This window comes from Phyllostomus discolor, chromosome 7 (assembly GCF_004126475.2).
Source record: "Phyllostomus discolor isolate MPI-MPIP mPhyDis1 chromosome 7, mPhyDis1.pri.v3, whole genome shotgun sequence".
In the NCBI taxonomy this organism is placed as follows: domain Eukaryota; kingdom Metazoa; phylum Chordata; class Mammalia; order Chiroptera; family Phyllostomidae; genus Phyllostomus; species Phyllostomus discolor.
The window spans coordinates 20,674,591-20,693,934 of record NC_040909.2 but is presented as its reverse complement, the minus strand read 5'-3'; the positions used below and the strand labels follow the sequence as shown (position 1 = coordinate 20,693,934).

At 39.7% G+C, this 19,344-nt stretch overlaps 1 long non-coding RNA gene across 1 annotated transcript in view; it reads left to right on the top strand.

The window, feature by feature from the left end:
* LOC118501584 overlaps positions 1 to 12,918 on the top strand; it is a 33,016-nt gene extending 20,098 nt beyond the window's left edge. The window contains exons 2-3 of the long non-coding RNA XR_004904207.1: positions 8,257 to 8,335; positions 12,906 to 12,918. This is a non-coding gene — a long non-coding RNA (uncharacterized LOC118501584). The remainder of the gene's footprint in view (positions 1 to 8,256; positions 8,336 to 12,905) is intronic.
* The last annotated feature ends 6,426 nt before the right edge of the window (positions 12,919 to 19,344 follow it).

The following is a 19,344-nucleotide window of genomic DNA, read 5'->3' as shown; positions in this document are numbered from 1 at the left end:
ACTTTCTCCTGTACCAGTATCCGAGCTCTCATTTTATAAACAATATGGCAGCAAGCTTTCATTGGGTTTGATGTACATGACACTGAATGAATGGATCCCAGTGGTCAAGTACTTACAATTTCCATGTATAAGGTGGTTCAAATACAACATAGTAAACATCATGTGTCTAATAGACAATATTTGTTCGAAAATTTCAAAATCACCAAGGATTGACTACTTCCTATCTTCTTTTAGACTGCAAGTTCAGCATCTGTCTTTTTACCAAGGTGTCCCAGTACCTATTGTACAGTAGTGACTCAAAAAGTATTTATTGAATGAAATAAATACTTTTTTTTCATGAGTATTGAACGTGAATGAACGTGAAAGTATTTGAGCTGGTGTCTCAAGGCCTTACTTAGATCAGTTTTTTAAACTCTGTCAAATAAGTTTTCATGGGATATTTATCAAGTGAAATTACACTTCACGAATCAATTGTGTTTCAGGCGTATAGACTTTATTTAGCTTTGGTGTACTCTACCATCTCTCTAACATTTTATCATGAAACATTTCAAATATATAGAAAGATTAGAAGAATTTTATAATGAATATTCACATAGCCACCACCCATATCCTACAATTAACGTCTTACTATCCTTGCTTTATTACATACCTGTCTACCATCCATTTACCCATTCAACAATCCACATTGTTTTTTATGCATTTCAAAGTAAATTGAAGTTATCAGGGTATGCATAATATTGATTAGACTTATGTTTTTGATGTGACTTTTAATTTGTTTGGGTAACAATTTCTTTATCTGTGAAATTACAGGGTTGACAAATATCTATCATCCCTTCAGCTGAAGTTTCTGTGGTTTTGTGTGTTCTTAATCCATGGTTAAGTTTAGAGGAAATTAGTGTGTGGGTCAAGTTAAGAATAATCTGTAAATTTTGAACCTTGGATCAGGAAAGTTCTACTGAAGCACACCCACACCCACTTATGTATGAAGTGTCGAAGAGTTCTTCCAAGCTACCGCAGTGGAGCTGAGTAGTTGTGACAACCATATGGCCTGCAAAGCCCAAAATGTTTACTCTCCGGACATTTACAGAATAAATTTGCTGATCCCTGCTGTAAAGAAATAAAACAATTATAATGTAGACTGGGAGGAATCTGGAATTGGAAGAGTAATTTAAAAAACATTGATAGAGTTGGCAGAGGAGAAGGGGACATTCCACCAGAGATTTCACATGTAAGTGTGACTCTAAGTAAGATTCCTTTCTCTAGGTATGCTTTTTCCTCTGTGTGTGTGTGTGTGTGTGTGTGTAATTTTTTTGCTTTAATTGAAAAAGGGATAAACAGTAGTGATTCAAAGTCTATTCGTCAGCTTTTGCTAAAATAGGCTGTAACAAATTGACCTCAAGCCTCTGTGGCTTTCAACAGCAAATTTACTTGGCCTCCCTTGGTCCCCGTAGGTTCTGCTCTGTGTTGTCTTCTCTGGGAACTCATGCTGGCAGAGCCTCCCCTACCTGGGTCGTTGCCAGTGTGGTGATAGTGGGGGGAGAGAGAGCAAGACAGAGGGAGACAGAGAAACAAAGAGACAGAGAGACAGAGGCTCAAAGCATTGACTGACTCTTAAAACTTCTACTTAAAAGTGACACCTACCACCTTTGGTCACATTTCATTAGACAAAGCAAGTCATATAAGCAAATATGGGTTTAACAGGATGGGTCTGTTTAATACTCCTACTGGGAGAGGAAGCAGATAAATGTGAACAATAGTGCACTCTTCCTCACAGGGGTAACAAGGTCAAGAGATTTTTGTTGTTTAAAAGAGTGGCTTTAGTGTGTTTGGAGTCAGAGAGAAGAAACCTCTGCAGAGAGAAGGAAGTGCTTTCTCAATGATAAATGTTCCCTGCTGTTTTTCCTGGAAAGGGCAGATAGCCAGCTGGGTAACGTGAGGTTCTGGGTCTGGGGGTTAGACCTTGGAGTCCATGCTAGCTGAAGTTAAGAATCATCTAGGGAGATTGTTAAAATGCAGATTCTGATCAGTAGGTCAGGGGGGAGGTGTGAAATTCTGCATTTCTAATGAGTTCCCAGGGGATGCTGATACTGTTTGTCTGTGGACCCTATTTTAAGCAGCAACAGTCTACATCACCAGATAGTCCAAAATAACACAGGGAAGCAAGTGTTCATTAGCAACCCTTCTGGGTCAACCAGGTAAACATTGAATCCAAAGGGAATAAATGCACCTGTTCTGAAATGCTGAGCATTTCTAGTCAGTGTTGAGAGCATCTCCGAGACAGAAAAGAACAAGACTTTGAGAGAGCAGGGTGCTCTTTTGAATGACAATGAACAGATCAGATGGTATTGGAGAGCTGGGTGGTGGTAGGAGAGTGGGTGGAACAAGAGGTGTGGCTAGAGAAGAGTGAGGTGCAGATTTTCAGCTGGAGCGGTTCCATCCACTGACACCAGCCCTCACCATTCCACCAGCAGCCTATTTGTAATGGAATATGAGCCAGATGAAACATCAATATTCTTCAATCACAGACGGGATGCCAGAAACTGGCAATAAATGTTTTTTGAGCACTCAAACATGAACAGCAGTTGTCAGAATTCACATCTTTAGATTGTAGCAAATGATTCAGTACAGTTAATAAAAACCATTCAGCAATTTTAAGACTATGAAGTATGTTTCATTTGAGTTTTGATTGTCATAAATATCTTGCTAGTTAAATCTTCAATCAAAACTACAACTGTGGGACTTGTCATTTAGAGAGAAAATTTCAAGGTGAAATTATTTTCTAGAACTTCAGTGCAGTTTCTACAAAGAAAAAGCTGTAGTTTTTTGAAACACTTGACTTTCCTGTTTGTTGATTCCTTTTTTGATGACACGAACAGAAGAGTCTTGGCTGTGATTAATAAGATGAAGCCATGCTTGTATTTCAAATATGTCTTTACTTCTGCATGGATAACTCTTATATTTATAAGTTTTGTATCACACACATCTGGCATAGAATTCAGATCCTGCCACCTGCTTGCTAGGACCCTGAGGGCAAATATTTAAACTTTCTGAGCCTCCTTTCTTTCTTTTTTTATAAACTATGGACAGTATCTCATTGTGTTCACGGTGGGTTAGCAGAAACACAGTTGACATTACACAGAGCTGGCCCTGCACAATGAGTTGTATTTTTATATTTGTGGTACAAATTTGGAATCACTGTTATTTCAACATTTGGAGTGGCCCATGGATGGCTACAGTAAAAAAGATGGGCAGTTACAAGTGTTGGAGAGGAAGTGTAGAAATAAGAACTCTCACGTGCCACTGGTGGAATTGTAATAGGCAACAGCTACTTTGGAAAATCAGTTCAGCATTTTCTTAAAATGTTAAGCATAGATTTACCATATGACCCAGAAATTCTACATCTAGGAATCTATCCAAGGGAAATGAAAGTATGTCCACATAAAGGTTTGTACACGAATGTTCATAGCAGTATTATTCATAATATCAAAACAAAACAAATCAAATGCCCATGAACTGGTGAATGGCTAACCAAATGATAATAAACCTATACAATGAATACTGTTTTGCAATATAAAGGAATGAAGTACTGATATATGCTATAGTGTGGATGAGCCTCAAAACAATATGCAAAGTGGAAGAAGCCAGGCCCAAAGGCCCCATATTGTATCATAACATATATCTAGAATGTCTATAAAAGGCAAATCTATAGAGACCGAGAGTAGAATATGATTGCCTGGGGCTGCTATTTGGTAACTATCAATGAGCTTGAGGTTTCTCTTTGGGATGATTGAAATGTTCTAGATAGTGGCGATAACTGAACGACTCTGCAAGTTTACCAAAAATTGTTATATTGTACACTTAAGTAGGTGAATTCCATGTAAATTATAAATTTATATTTATGTATGTAAATTATAACTCAATAATGCTGTTTTTTTTGTAAAGAGTGAATCGTGTGCATTTTTGAAAGGTTTGATTATTTCTCTGTAGATTCTCATTGTTGTGAAATAAAGACAATCAGTGAAATGCTTTTGCCCCTTTCGGAAAGGTGTTGAATTCTCGAAGTTATCGTGAATGCTTAGGGAAGGCTTGGGTTTTTTTTTCAGGACAGCCCTGAAAACTAATAGCCTTCAGACACGGGCTGGGGATACAACATCTGAAAACAATAGAAAGTCCCGTCAGTAAATGCAAATCAATAACCCTGGCTGATGATTCCACATGAGTAAAAAGAGATTTGTAAGATGGAGTGTCTTCACTTTAGCCATTAAACTTCTCATTCACCAGTTCTTCATTAAGTGCCTGTCTTAAACCGGGCAATTGAATCTAAGATATCAGACATGTCTGAATTATGGAGATCAACTGCTTCATTGTTGGCCTTGGGCACAGGATAAAAGGAACCAAATTTAATATTCCCCCAGAAAATGATGTAAGGCGAGGTCGTTGGCAGCACCTGAAAGATACTGTCATGGAACTGCCATAGATGTGGGTATGGAAGCACAAGCACATTCAAGAAGACACACCGGGTCCCACTGTGTTAAAATGCCAGGGACCTCACTCAAGCATCAGATTTAAGAACTAAATGTGGTGTTGTGTGTGTGTGTGTGTGTGTGTGTGTGTGTGTGAATTCTCCGCCTTTACTTTTTGAAAATGGGAATTGCTTGGGAGCCAGTTGTAGTTCCATCATAAATACCTAAAAAACGCAGACACTTATATTTGACAGCTTGTTTCTTTTGAAGGGCTCTTACTGTGGAGGTGCAATCTGAGTCTCTTCCCTGCCCCCCCCCGCCCCCTCCCCCCGGCCCCTAGGGCAGACGGGCACATCTGGGCCAACACAGGAACTCTCATCAGACTTCTCTGGTTGGCAGTAAATGCACTTAGAAGTCAACAAGAATAGAAGGGGACTCAAAGTTGCTGCCAAAACAATGAACAAAAAGAATCCTTTTTTTTCAGTGCATCCTACATGGATCAGAATAACTTGTGGGGAGAGGGATCTATTATTAAAAAATTAGAAACTTGAGGGACTTTACTGTATCACACTGTTGCTAGGGAAGTAGTGAGCAAAAGAGACAAAGTTCCCTGCTTAATGGGGCATTTGTTCTGGTTAATTGTTCTCCTAGTGGGAGCCCTGGACCAACAGTATTTCCTTTACTTGGGTACTTAATTAAAATGTAAATTTTCAGGCCTAACAAAGCAGAAACTTTGGGGGTGCAGTATACATTTAATAAGTCCTCTATGTATGGATGCATGGTAGCATTTGAGAAGCATTCTTCTAGGGCAGAGTTTTTCAGTCTCGGCACTGTTGACATTTGGAGCTGGATAATTCTTTGTTGGGGGGGCTATCCTGTGCAATGTAGGATCTTTAGCAGCATCCTGGCCTCTCTACTCATGGAGATGCCAAGTAGCTTCCCAACCCCAGATGCAACAATAAAAAGTGTCTCCAGATGTTGTGAACTGCAGGGTGGACGGGAGGGCATGGTAATCATCCCAGATGAGAATGTCTGCCCTAGGACAAGGCTTTTCAAAATAGTCTGCTTGACCAATGCTATTAGCATTACTTTAATCATACTTCTGGAGGTGGGAGTGAGGAATCTGTGTTTTAACAAGTTCTTCTGGTGATTCCCAGGCTGCTAAGGTCTAAGAAGCAGCATCCTAGCAATAGAGACAGGCAAGAAATGATGAAATATATACGTACACATACATCACTCGGAGTGATTAGTATGCTGCCCATAAGATTTGTGAGATGCAGTGTCTTCGCTTAGTCCATTACACTTCACTCTTTGGAAGAATAGGGAAGGCAGGGAAGGAGCACAGCGTGTTCCGGGGAGGGGAGAGCTGTAAGTTTTTAACAATACGGCCATCAAAAGTCTCACTGAGAAGGTGATAGCCAATCAAAGACTGAAGGAGGAAGTCAAGAGGTAACAGGAAAGAATGTTGCAGACATAGAGAAGAGAAAAAGCAAAGGTTCTTGGGCAGGTATATATCTAGCAGGTTCAGAGGACATTATGTAGCTCAGGGTGACAGAGTGGAGGGGTCTAGGAGGAAAGTAGTTAGAAAAGAGTTGAGAGCAATAAGGGATGAATGAATGAATGAATGAACGAACGAACTTACCTGTGTTTGAACTTGACTTCTATTTGTACTGTCTCTGTGTCTTTGACTATATTCTGTGGTCTTTTTGGATCTTACTTCCTCTTCTTTAAAGCAGATTAATGACTGATCCCTATAGGTCTTTTCTGAAAAATAAAATGCTTGAATGATGGCAAACTTTTGAGACAAGATAGTATAATTCATATTTCTGAACTTTCAATGTGTAGCATATTACATTGCTCATAGTGCATGACCAATAACTATTATATGCATTGGAAACAAAACAAAACAAAATTCAGAAAAAGTTAGACCTACCTTATCAGAAGCTCTGTGGTAGAGATTGGTAATCTGCATTTATAACAAGTTTCCCCAAGTAATTCTTGAATATGAACATTATTTTGAGAATCTTCATTCTCATTATATTTGTATCCTGGTCCCTATTTACTTTGTTGAAATGTCATAGCAATAGAATTTTCCAGGTGTGAAAATTAACACACGAGGCTTCCAAGGCCTCCGGGAGAAACCAAGTTGTAGACCTATCATGGCCTGCTCAGGGGGTTATACTGGTGGGGGGGTGGCTTTTAACTTTGGGCTAAGGCTTTCTGTATTAAACATTCAGAAGACTACTCAGAGGGAAGTAACTCCTTTTTGGTTTGCTCCAGCCAGTCACTAATATTAAGAAACAGAAACACTACACTCCGATCCTCTGTGTGATGAAAGTAACCCTGAGGCAGATTAGGTATTACATGCACCATGATGGCCTTGAGGTTGGTTAAAGTCATCAAGGCAAAAGATTCCTAGTACCCAATTATTTAAGTTCTTTTTTGTTGTTTGTTTTTTTGCATTGCCCTCAATTCATGTCTCCCTGCCAAGCTACTTGTCTACATCATTATACTTTGATAACTTCATATGAAAACCTCAAACTTTAGTAGCTTCTTTCCTCCTAAGTGCTTGGTGTTTGGGGCATTTTCAACCTTTAAAAATAAACTTATCTTCACCATGTTACTTTTTGGTTATTTTGCTCAACCTTAATTTGCTGTCAGGAACCTCAGAGATTAAATTTTACCAGGTCTTAAAGCTACAGCGATTTGAACTGCTGAGTTTTTCTACCTAAATTCCCGCCCTGTGAGTTCAAGAGGTCAGACGTACTCTAAGGCAACACTTAAGCAGTCTGTATCCTGAGAAAGCAATTGGATTAGTTAGTTCAAATCCCTTTCTCTGTTTTCTTCCACATTAAAATGATGGGGTAGGAGAGTGCCAAGATGAGCTTTAAACTGATTTATTTGGTAGCGAAAATTCACCAAAGCTGTAGAGAAAATGCCTTCTCATCCTGATAATTCAGGATGACGGCCTAGAGTGAATTAGAAAGCACACAAATAGTTTTGTTCACTTACACATTATAGGTATTATGAATTAGTTACACTAATCAGTAAGATATATGCACAAACAATTTAAGGAACTTGAAAATCTAGGATGTTGCATTTTATTTTGTATTATAGCTGGACGACTGTTACTTTTAATTACTTCTCCTTGCAAGCCCGGCAACATAGCACGTCTCACGTTTCACAGACTGCAAAGGCTTCAGGGTGTTTTGGTTTGTTTTAAAGTTTTTAAGAACTTTTACCTTCCAGGATTGGGCTGTATGTAGCCACCAAACTTTTCCTCCTCTACTTACCCTCCAAGAGGCATTTTGAATTAAAGTTGCTCTTAGGATTGTTACAAAAATAATAGGATGCATGGACACATGTGAATTTCAGATAATCGACAAATATATTATACATATAATATATGCATATATTATGGAATAGCTGTATATACACAATATATATGGAATATTCCATGCACTATTTGGGACATACTTCTATTTGGGACATAATTATGCTAATAGCATATTTGTTGTCTATCTGAAATTCAAATTCAACAGGGTGTTCTGTATTTTTATTGGCCAAATCTGGGAACATGAGTTGCATCTCTTTGGCCTAATGCAGGGGTGTCAAACTCATTTTCACTGGAGGCCACATCAGCCTCTTGGTTGCCTTCAAACTCCCCACTCAGTCATGGGAAGGAGGTATTGTGAGGAAGCAGGCAAAGACGCTAATTAATCAAATTCATTTTAAGTTTGTTTTTCTGAATTGTGCCATTTAAAGCTGCTAAATGAAGGAAATTCTGTTGCAGGGTTCTGAATGTCACCATAAAGAGACTGTCACCCATCCTTCTCATCTAGAGACCTGTTCTTGGGACCTACGGACAGGAGGTACGTGTCAGATTTACTCCGTTTAAGCTCCTCATACTCTTACAGGTAATTATGTTGAGCAATGCTCTTTGTAATTGGCCTGATCTGCATCTTGGAATATTTGTTCCAGTTGGGTTGAACCAGGAAAGTAGTTGCTTGCCAGGAAGAGCTCAGAGAAAAGAACTGATGCGGCTTCCCGTTTTATGTTGAGGTACCTTATGAAAGAAGTGGTTCTGGGGGTTGGGCGGTTTGTCTCTTTTTGGGGTGGACCCTGAGCTGCTACTGATACAGGATGGATACAGGATGGTGGAATTTTGTCTTAGAGCCTCGCGGTAAGAAAACTTGGTCCCATTTCAATTGTAACACAGTTTTAATAAATATACGTTAGAACGATCTCAGGCATGCTGTTACTGTCCTCACCTGGAAGTTAAACAGAATGTTCTAAAGGAACTCTTCTTACCTGAGAGGGTTTTGGTCTCACGCCATCAAATTCTGGCAATGCTAAATGGGATTTAGAATTCTAAGTCTTTCTGGGTTAGCCTGTCTTACAAAATCCTATGTTCAGCAGATATCATTATGTTTTGCTAAATCATTAAGGTTTCCCAGGGTGAATATGCAAATATATTAAAATCTAAAACATGTGCTTTATATGCTCTCTGTTGGGAGTGGGGGATTTAGGAGTGTAGAGCAGATATTTGCAAACTTTTCTGTATAGGACCAGATGGTTCCTGTCACAGTTACTCAGTTCTGCCATTGTGGAAGTAACGCAGCCCTTGACAATATGTAATGGAATGAGCATGGTGTGTTTCACTAGTGTTTCACTTATGGACACTGAAACCTGAGGTGTACATTTTCAGGTGTCATGAAGTTTTTCCCCCAGTTAAAAGCTGGGGATAGAAAAAGAGTGCTGGATTTGTTCCACAGGTTGCAGTTTGCTAGTGCCTGTGTTAGATCAATAAAACCAGGCAAGTCGTCCCGAGAACCTCTGCTTAGCTTGCACATGTTGACATTGCAGAGACCTGATATCGCCCTCATATTCCAGTGATGGTTTCCGGAGAGCTGGGCCCAAGTCAGGACTGTTGGTGCCTCAAAGGCTCAGAGAGCACATTTCCAGCTGTGCGTTATGGGAGAAGGAAGGAGTGTCAAATACAGAACACACTGGGCGCATTTGAGTATTGATGTTGTGGGGTCTAGGAACACGCCTCCTGCATCTTGACCATTCTACCTTCCCAGCCTGTGGCCTTTCACCTGCCTCCACCCTCTCGTGGCCTTCTTTTAGCTCTTTAATGAGTTAGCAGGACTTGAGGGAGTCAGGAGCTTGGCAGCTGCTTTTCCACAGGTCATATGGCAAAAGGCTTCTTTATATTTTATATTATTGCTTTTCTGTGATTGAAGGGTTTTATGTCAAACACTTGGTAAGGGTTGTTTGAACATAGGTGTACGTCAATATAGGCAAGTCCATGTAGAGCAGGGGTGTCAACCCATTTTCACCAGGGGCCACATCAGCCTCATGGTTGCCTTCAAAGGGCCCAGTGTAATTTTAGGGCTGTATAAATATAACTACTCCTTAACTGCTAACCGAGAGCTCAGTGCTGCTGCCGGGTAGAAACAAGGTGCTGGGCCAGATAAAACAAGGTGGAGGGCTGGATTTGGCCCATGGGTCTTATGTTTGCCCCCTGTGACATATAGGATACTAACAAACCCACACACTCCTCCTCCCCCCACACCCCTTATTCTCTACACAGTAAGTTGGGGCATGATCACTGAAAAAAATCTTTACAAAAGAAATAAGTGCAAGCGCACCTTAAGCAATGTTTCCTTAAAATCATCATAAGCTTTCTCTAAATAACATCCTCCTAAATATGTTGAAAATAAGCTTACGTTTAAAAATTAAAACATAGTTCCTTGTGTTAGCCAGCAATGTGTTGTGTGGCCTTAGATAAGTTATTTCACCTCTGTGCACCTGAGTTTAGTAAAATGAGGAACTGGAACTCAGTGAACTCAAAGGGCCTTGTATAGATACTTGACTTAGAAAGATGGTAGTGTAGTACATGGTGTAGTGAGGTAGGTACGCCTATAGAAATCACTAGTGGAAGAGCATGATGGTGTTCCTCCAAAATTCATCTGTTGAAGTCCCACTCCTCCTCCTACCTCAAAATGTAACCATATTTGGGGACAGGGCTTTTAAAGAGCCAGTTAAAGCTAAACGAGGTCACATGTGTGGGCCCTAATGCAATAGGACTGGTGTCCTTATAGAAAGAGGGAGATCATAGGGATACTCCAACACAGAAGATGCCATGTGAAGAGAAAGCCTCAGGAGAAACCCAAATTTCCAACTCCTTGATCGTCTAGCCTCTAGAAATGTGAGTAAAATCTCTTTAAGTCATCCAGCCTATGGTATTCTGTTATGGCAGCCTTAGCAAACTAACACACATGATATTACAAGAGTTGAGTAGGGGGCATCATCCCTGAACGGACCTCATGGAGCAGAGGTCCTGGTGTGAACATTGTTCCCTCCCTGCTGCTTGCTCCACCTAACTCCTGGTCAGGGGCCTCTAGTGTGGCTGGCCTGGAAAGCAGAGGTGATGGGATGGTGTGGCCCTGGTTGGGAGGAAATGCCCAGTGTTGGGGATGACAAACAGTGTGGTGACTGTGGAGGGGAGGAGAGGTTTGGAGGTGGGAGGGGGCATAAGGGGGATAAATGATGATGGAAAAAATACACTAAAAATCAGTAAGAAAACCACTTGTGTTTTGTTATGAGTGTATTTTTCACATGAGTTGGTGAGAATTCCTAGACTTTAACTTATTTCCCACATACAGACAATATTTAATGCACACCCTTACTGATAGAGAGGCAGTTCACAAATGTTAATTTAAGGATTCTTTCATATTCTTAAAGGTCATTGAGGACCTCAAAGATATTTTGTATGCTGGTAATAATTATGAATAGTTATCATGTTAGAAATTAAAGCCAAGAAATTTGCTTATTGATTTATTTAAAATAAGCCTATTGAATGTGAATATAAATAACATCATTTATGAAAAATCATTTTCCCAAAACAAGGAGATTAGTGAGAAGCAGAGCATTTTCCCACATTTTTTGGAACTCTTAAGTGTCTGGCTCAATGGAAGGTAACTGGGTTTGTGTACCTGCCTCTGCATTCAAGCTGTCCTGAATCCCATTTCACGATAAGCTCTGGAAAACTGCAGTGTACACACTTGTGAGCAGGAGAGTGAAAAAGCCAAGCAGTTTTGTATTGTTATGAGATTAGTTTTGACTTCGTGGATGTCCCGCAAGGACTTGCTCCATCCCAGTTGGAGCACCTCTGATGCAGCAGTATCCTAAGGCGTTCATTCCTTCAGTACGGTTGAGTCACCTGTCCTATTGTCCAGGCACAAACTTCTCACTGGGACTGTCTTTTTGAAGTTGTGGCCTGAAGATGGTTGTCAAATGAACACGTAAAAATGTCAAAATTAGCATGACTTCACAACTTTAAAAAACATGGCTGAAGGTAAGAGAAAGGAAGAGACCTGTTTCTGGTGGCTTGTGTTGCCCGTAGGGTTGGGAGGTTTTGTGTGCATGGTTTTTTGGCATTGTTTTGCACTCTTCTTATAGATTTCTATTTATCTATTAATAGGAATCTACCAGTTGTCAAGTGTTTATTGAATGATAGCAGAGGCTGAAGTGATTAAAAAGTATAAGGCAGAGAATTACAGGTGTGGGGCTTCTCATCTTTCACATGACAGAATAAAGGTCCAGAGGGGTCGGGTGCATTGTCCAAGATGACTCGGCTAGGACGTGCTATATTTGAAATAGAAGACAGATCTCCTTTTTGTATTAAATTGTGCTCTACCTGCATAAGTTTCAAACCAAATATAATTGTGAACCAAATCACAGAACATAGATTCCAAGGGTGGTCATTCAGCTCCACAGACACTCAGGAAGACTGGGGTTATCAGGAAGATGTGGGACATCAGTGACATTGAGGCAAACTTGAAAGTGCAGAGAGACTGGGTGGGAACAGAAGAATCACAGTGGAAGGAAGGACGTGGGGAAAGGCACAGAAAGAGGGTAGATGGAAAGGAGAAGGGCCTGGTGACCATGGACGGGCTATGCTGGGGAATAAGGAGAGAGGAGGCTCATGGATGCGATGCTGGCAGCCACACGCTCTCTGAATCAGGGCCTTCTTTTGGGAGACGTCTCGTGTAACGCATGGGCTGCAAAGAAATGGCTTGTAAAGACAGCCTTCCTAACAGAGCTTTACAAGGGTTCCACCCACAATTTTGGTCATTTAACTTCATGGATGAACCAACCAAGGGAGCTAACCAGCCACAGATGTTTTGTTTATAGCCAGAGGAGTTCATGTGAGCTTGGTGATGACATTTCCCTGTCTATAAAATGCTGATAGTTAAACAGTGATACTGTGTGAAGCACTTGGAAATCTCTATCTTGAGAGGCAGTTCTTAAGTGTAATGGTTTAATGGTCATTTAGCATGATGGGCCTTCAGAGGGTAATATCATTTGCCTGCCAGTTAAAATGAACACTTCTCCGTGGGAAGTCAAAGATCATGTCAGCGTAACGTGGGTTAGGTGAAGGAGAGCATCAAGAAGCGAGTGCCAAAATAGAGAGTAGGGAATAAAAATCTCTTCTATGTCTAGCCTGTTCATAAATCCAGTGTAATTAGAGAGCACCACCAATTCCCACTAATTGGGGGCGGGTCAGCGTATACTCTGAATTGGTAAAAAGTTTGACTTATTCTTTTTTAAAGAGCTGTGGCTTTATTATTTATCCCCCTTTCTTCTATCTCTAACATAAAACCTTTCTCATCTTATTTGACAGCCTTACCTCTTACTTTGTTGATAAAAACTGAAGTTACCCAAAAGAATGAACCCGAACTCCTTGCCCGCCTGAAACTTCTCTGTCTCCCCTCTCCCTGCTGGTGGTATGTGGGGAAGGGACCTGCCTTCTCCTTTGTAAGCTCTCACTTACAAAGGCAGGAACATTTTATCAACTTCTCCATTCTCTTCCTGTGACTGCTGTCATTTTAAAGGTATTCATTTCACCCCACACTTAAGTGTGAGTACCCCCAGTCACCGGGGGTGTCCTGACTGCAGGCAGGGTGGCCACTACTCACTACTTATACTACTGCAGGGCCTGGGACTGGCCATAGACACGTTACCTCCTTCTCTGTCCAGCCCACAATCCCTCGTGGTGTTTCCTATTCCTTTGTCATCAATATTGGTATTCTCTGCATTTCATCCTTGGCCATCTTCCTTGCTCGTGCTCAGCATGGGTAGTGTTGTTTGCACCCACCTTTTAAACTAGCATCTTACCCTGTCTTTAATCTGCACCTTCAACCCTGCTGTTTCCTTCAAGCTCCAGAACCTGAAAATTCAACTGAAAGTTGGCCATTTATATCCCAAGTTCAGCATCTCAACCCCGAACTTAGTGGTTCCTTCTTTACTGCCAGTCACTGCTGCTGGCATCAGCAGCCTGGGGCAGGGGTCCCAATCCAGCCTACATGTGCTTTTGTTAATGATGATTCTTTGGAACACAATGATGTCCACTTGTTAAATGTGTTTTAAAGGGGACCATGTGGTCTGCAAAGTCTAAAATATGCTATCTGGCCCTTTATAGAAGGAGTGTACCAACTCTTATACCAGAACATGAAGATCTTTTGAAGAGCTTTGGAAGTCACACTGCTGGCTGCAAGGTTTTGATTTAGAGATCTGAGGTTTTGCATTTCCTAAAAGATCCCAGGTGAGGCTGGTTTAGGAACTACCCTTTGAACAGACTCTAAGAACAGTGTTCTCAATGACATCACCATTCACTTCTATCTTCTAAATACGTTTAAATCTCTCCTCTCTATCAAATCTACTCACTGAAAAGATTTTTTAGGCATGCACGTCTGTCTGTACAATAGGACAGTTCCCAGCATCTTCCCCGTACCTATAGGTGTACTTCATCAACTTGAACAAGTTATGGATCCCAGGTAAAGGAAAAAAGATGAGACCACAATAGGATGCCCATGGTATTTTTATTTTGTGCCAAGCACTTTGCAGCTTAAGCTCATTGAATTCTCACAATGGGCCAGTGTGGTAGGAACTTTAATCAGCCCCATTTTCCAGGTAAGCAAACTGAGATTCAAAGACAATGTCACGGAGCAGGGAAGTAATAGAATCAGAATTGGGACCCAAGCAGTCTGGCTCCAGAGCCCATACTATACTTGGTCTCTCACAGCCCTTCCCCCAAGCCCTGCCTCGGGCTAGCATGTTTTTCTGGTTATAGCGTTACCTTAATATATACAATTGAAAGCTCAGATGTACTCTCCTGGGCTAATAGTTCTGTACAACTCTAAAACCAAACCAAAGTGAATACAAAGACACAACTCCAAGGACATTTAAGTTAACATTAAATTGATATGACACATGGTGCTGGATGCTTTACTGAATATTTAAATTGTCTTTTGCAACATGAATTGGTGTCAGTTCACTGCAGTGAGGTTCTTGTGAATTTGACCTCACTGTGCACCCTGAGGCATCTCATAGCTGTTAATACATTCCTCTTTCTCAAACTTTTGTGATACCTTCACTTTTACAGTAAATATGGTCTGTCACCTGAATGTGCCATAAAAATATTAGATTGACCTTTTTTTCTCTCATTAAGCTGTTTCTATTGTTTATTATTAAATGTATTGGAATACCATTGGTCAGTTGCAGGTGTGCAACTGTGTAACACGCCATGTGTATTCTGTGTTGTGTGCTCACCCCTCACCGAAGCCTCATCTTCCTAGTCTCCTTCCACCACCATGTATTCCACCCCATTCACCCTCTTCATGCTCCCCCATAACCCTCCGTCTGTGGTTAACCACCATTCTTTTGTCTATACCTATGAGATGTGTGTTTGTTTCTTTCTTTTTGTTTTATATCTCACATATGAGTGACAACTGTTCCTGGATAGTATAATTTGTCACTCACACAATCAAAAGAAAAATATTGGTCTTGACTCCCTGAGGGATTCTCGGTGGGTTTTCAGGTGGTTAGCGGCAGACCCCCATCAGAAGGACACGGGCCCCCACGATGAAGTCTAACTCCTAGGCTGATGTCCAAGGCCCTTCACACCTGACCCTACCCATCCTTCCTTCCTTATTTCATCTACTACTTTCTTATACTTAGCATTTCATCAATACTAAATTGCTTGCAAGTCTAGGTACTCAGTAAACTGTTTCATTCCCTTGGGACTTCGTACAAATTTTCCCCCTGAATGACTCATGATTCCAATCCTCAAGTTCACCCCTCAAGTCCACTCTATAGGTCCTTTAAAATATGGCTTTAGCAAAGACACCTCGTAAACCAACAAGCTGACAAACCAGTGACTTGCTGCCATGCCAGGCAAGGCCCCTGTGAGCTGCCTTGTCTCATACATCATGGGTCCAGGTAAACTCCACAATGTCACACAACATGGCTGAGAAATAGGCGTCATGTGGAAAGGGAAAACTTACAAAGCCAGGATCAGAGGTGGGATGTGAGTCTCCCAGCATCTCCTTAACGGCCACCTAGACGTGCTGCTGGGTCACTATTATCTGGTGGCCTCACAGTGTGGGTTTATGTCCCAAATGAGGGATATTCTTCCCCTGTCACTCTTCCTTTTCCAGGGAAAGCTTGAGGGCGAAACCTTCTCAGAGGAGAAAAATCAGATGACCTCGCACCAGGCAGACTGAATTTTGGAAGAAGAGCAATGCCTAGAGGTCTCTGGGAAAAGCAGCTCCCAGCCCCTGGATACTTTAAAACCCGTGGGAAGTTGCTAACCCACCTGTGGGGGAAGGGAGCATGAGCATGAGGAAGCTGGCCATCGGTCCCCTCCCTGGCAAAGGGGGAGCAGGCTCAATGTCCAGGCACCTCAGTGAGACCTCAGGGTCATTTCAGCTGTGCTTGCTTACTCCTCTGCCCTCCTCGTGTTCAGGTCCTGCCAGGTTTTTAGTGGTCCATTAAGTTGAAAAATCAACTTTGGAAATTATCTTAGGAAAAAATCTACAAAAATAACAAATGGGAATGGGTAGAGGTTTGGGTAATTCTCATTGATTGCTATTGAAATCAAGTCGACTACCAGGCAGATTTCCAAGTCAAGTGTCAAGTAAGGATTCCCCGTTGAGATGAACTTCGGTGTCTGTTGAAGTGATCCGTATGCGTGACAGTCCTTCCCTGCCGAGGAAATTGCAAGTTCACGTCTCTGGATGGGTTGCAGAGAAAATAGGCCTTGATAGTTGTGTGGTAGGAACTATAAAATTACAGTAATTGTGCTCAGCCGTGTTAGCACTCAAAATGCAATCTTTTCACTGCTGATTCAATACAACAGTATCTAGTGCTTGTGTTACATGAAGGTGTTAGCCTCTTGTCTGGATGTGGAAAATCTAGGTTTCGAGATTGAGATAATTCACTTAATATACAACAAGGGTAAGACCAAGGGTAGGAGTTTAGAAACATATCTATAACAAATGATGTAAACTGACTTAGTTTTTAATTCACCTCAGTCTCTTAAGACTTTTAAAAAGTGAATCATTGTCAAAATACTTCATATGTTAACTCCATTTGTGGCTATTTTCTATCTTTGTGAAACAAGAAGTCGACTTTTCATGTTATATCTGCCTTTTCTCCAAGGAAATCTGAATAATTCCTGATAAGGTATAGTCTCTTACTCATTTCTGTAGTTATTGTTTTAAATGTCTTACATTAAATACGTAATTGAACCCACTAATTGTAAATAAGCTTGCATATGTAAGTTTTTTCATAATACTGTTTTTTAAGTTATTGATTTTTAAATATAAGGAACTTGGTCATTTCCATGCAATATTGTGATATGTTGGAAAAATATCTTATTGACACAGAGTATATGGTTAGAGTTTAGAAGATATGGCTCTTGTACAAATACAAAATTTACTTGAACCAACTAAAACCGTGCTTCATAGCCTAAGAAAATTGAGTTTAATGCTTATTTGCTTTTGATTAAATAATTATGCTCAGTGTTTGGAAAAGAAAGGAAAAGTATAAAGAAGATGAATCACTCAAAACATTTATATATATATATATATATATATACACACACACACACATGTATTCCCTCTTGCTTTTAAATTAAAATTTTACTGTAAGTTAAATTTTCTAAGCAAGAACATGTTTCCTGTCATTAAATATTCTTTGAAATTGTGATTTTAAAAAATCTGCATATAGTCCATTATATAGATGTGTGGTAGCATATATTAACCATTTCTTTTTATAAACATTAACATATTTCTAATTGATATTTTATAAATAAACAACACACATAATCATATTCATGTTTATACTGATTATTTCCTTTAGGACGGCTTCCTAGAAATTGGAACCACTTGATCCACTAAATCAAAAAGGGAGCTTCATTCATATGGACCAAATACTTTTCAGAGGAAGTAGACAAGTTTACACTGCTTTCAGACCACATGAAAGGAGCTCATTTTACTGCTCCTTTACCAGCATAAAATCTTACAATTTTTAAACAATCTCATTTGGTAAACCATTTTTATTTTTGTCTCTCTCTGGTTTTTCTATTTGATTCCATAGATACATCTGCTGACTCAGTAATTACTAAAATTTTATAATGAACTTTAGTTATTCAGTCCCCCTCATTACACTGTGTGGTTCCCAGCACCCTCCTGGCTGCTCACACCTACCTATTTTTTTTTTCTCATTTGAAAATTGGAGTCAAATTTGAATTACAATTATAGCTCAGGGAGAACTGTCATCATGCAGTATTGAATTTCCAACCTGGAATAGATTTGTCTTTTTCGTCAGCTCTGTGTTTGCCCACCCTTTCTTTTTTCTCCCTTTGAACCTGGTGACTTTGCCACGATATGCTCTACTGATTTAGACATCAGTAATCTTTTTCTCCATTTTAACATCTTAATTTCATTTTGCTCAGTTTCTCTCAGCCTGTTTTTCAAGTAACTGACCATTTTTTACCATGCTTGTCTGGTTGATTTAGTATGATTTTATTTCTGTAATAGTTTTGGTTTTCACTGCCATTCTTTTTCTGAGCTAGGCTAACTAAATTTTCATCTCCTTCTGTTACCTTTAAAATCGTGCATCTCTTCTTTGTAATCTTGTTTTATAGGAGTTATTTATTGATTAATTGCTTTGAAATAATGAAGAACTTTATCTAAGATTTTTATTTTGCTTTGTAGATTACATTTTCATAGTTGATGTATTCAGGGCAGTTATAGTCATGAAAGAATGTATATAGCAGATATACATAGAAAAGATAAAATCATAAATATAATACTTAAATAATAGACAAAATAAATATATTTCATGAAAAATATATCAAATCAATAAAATCATAAATAGTAAAGTACATTAATAGAGCAACCCCCCCATTCAATATCCAGTTTAAGAAAGAGAATGTTGTCATTACCTCTGAGACCCCTGTGTACCTTTCACTTTCTGTTTCTTTCCCTAATGGAACCTTAGCACTCTCCAGAGTTTAGTTAATTATCACCTTGTTTATGATTCTGTCATTTGTATGTGTGTTGGAATAACATACTGCGTGTGAGTATTCTTGTGGCTTTCCATAATCACCATCATTTTGTACCACTGAACTTCTTGATTTTTCCACACTTGCTTGGTGAAATAAAATATCTCGTGATTTCAGTTGGCATTTACCTAATTTACCAATGAGGTTGTGCTTCTTTTCATGTGCAGTGAACATGTGTTTTATCTTTTATGAAACATCTGTGATATTTTTCTGTTTATTTCTAGAAGTTCTTAAATATTTTGCGCTCAAATTCCTTATTAATATATTTTGCAAATATCTACTCAGTTTGAAGCATATCTTATCTTTGTGGTATAAACACAACTTATTCATTTTAATGAATTCTAATTTTATTTTATAATCTATCTCAAGGAACTAAAAGTACTCTTATTTTCTTATAAACATCTTAGTTTTCCCTTTCATATCATTCATTTGGACTTGAGTTCTGTAGCTGGTGTGAAATAG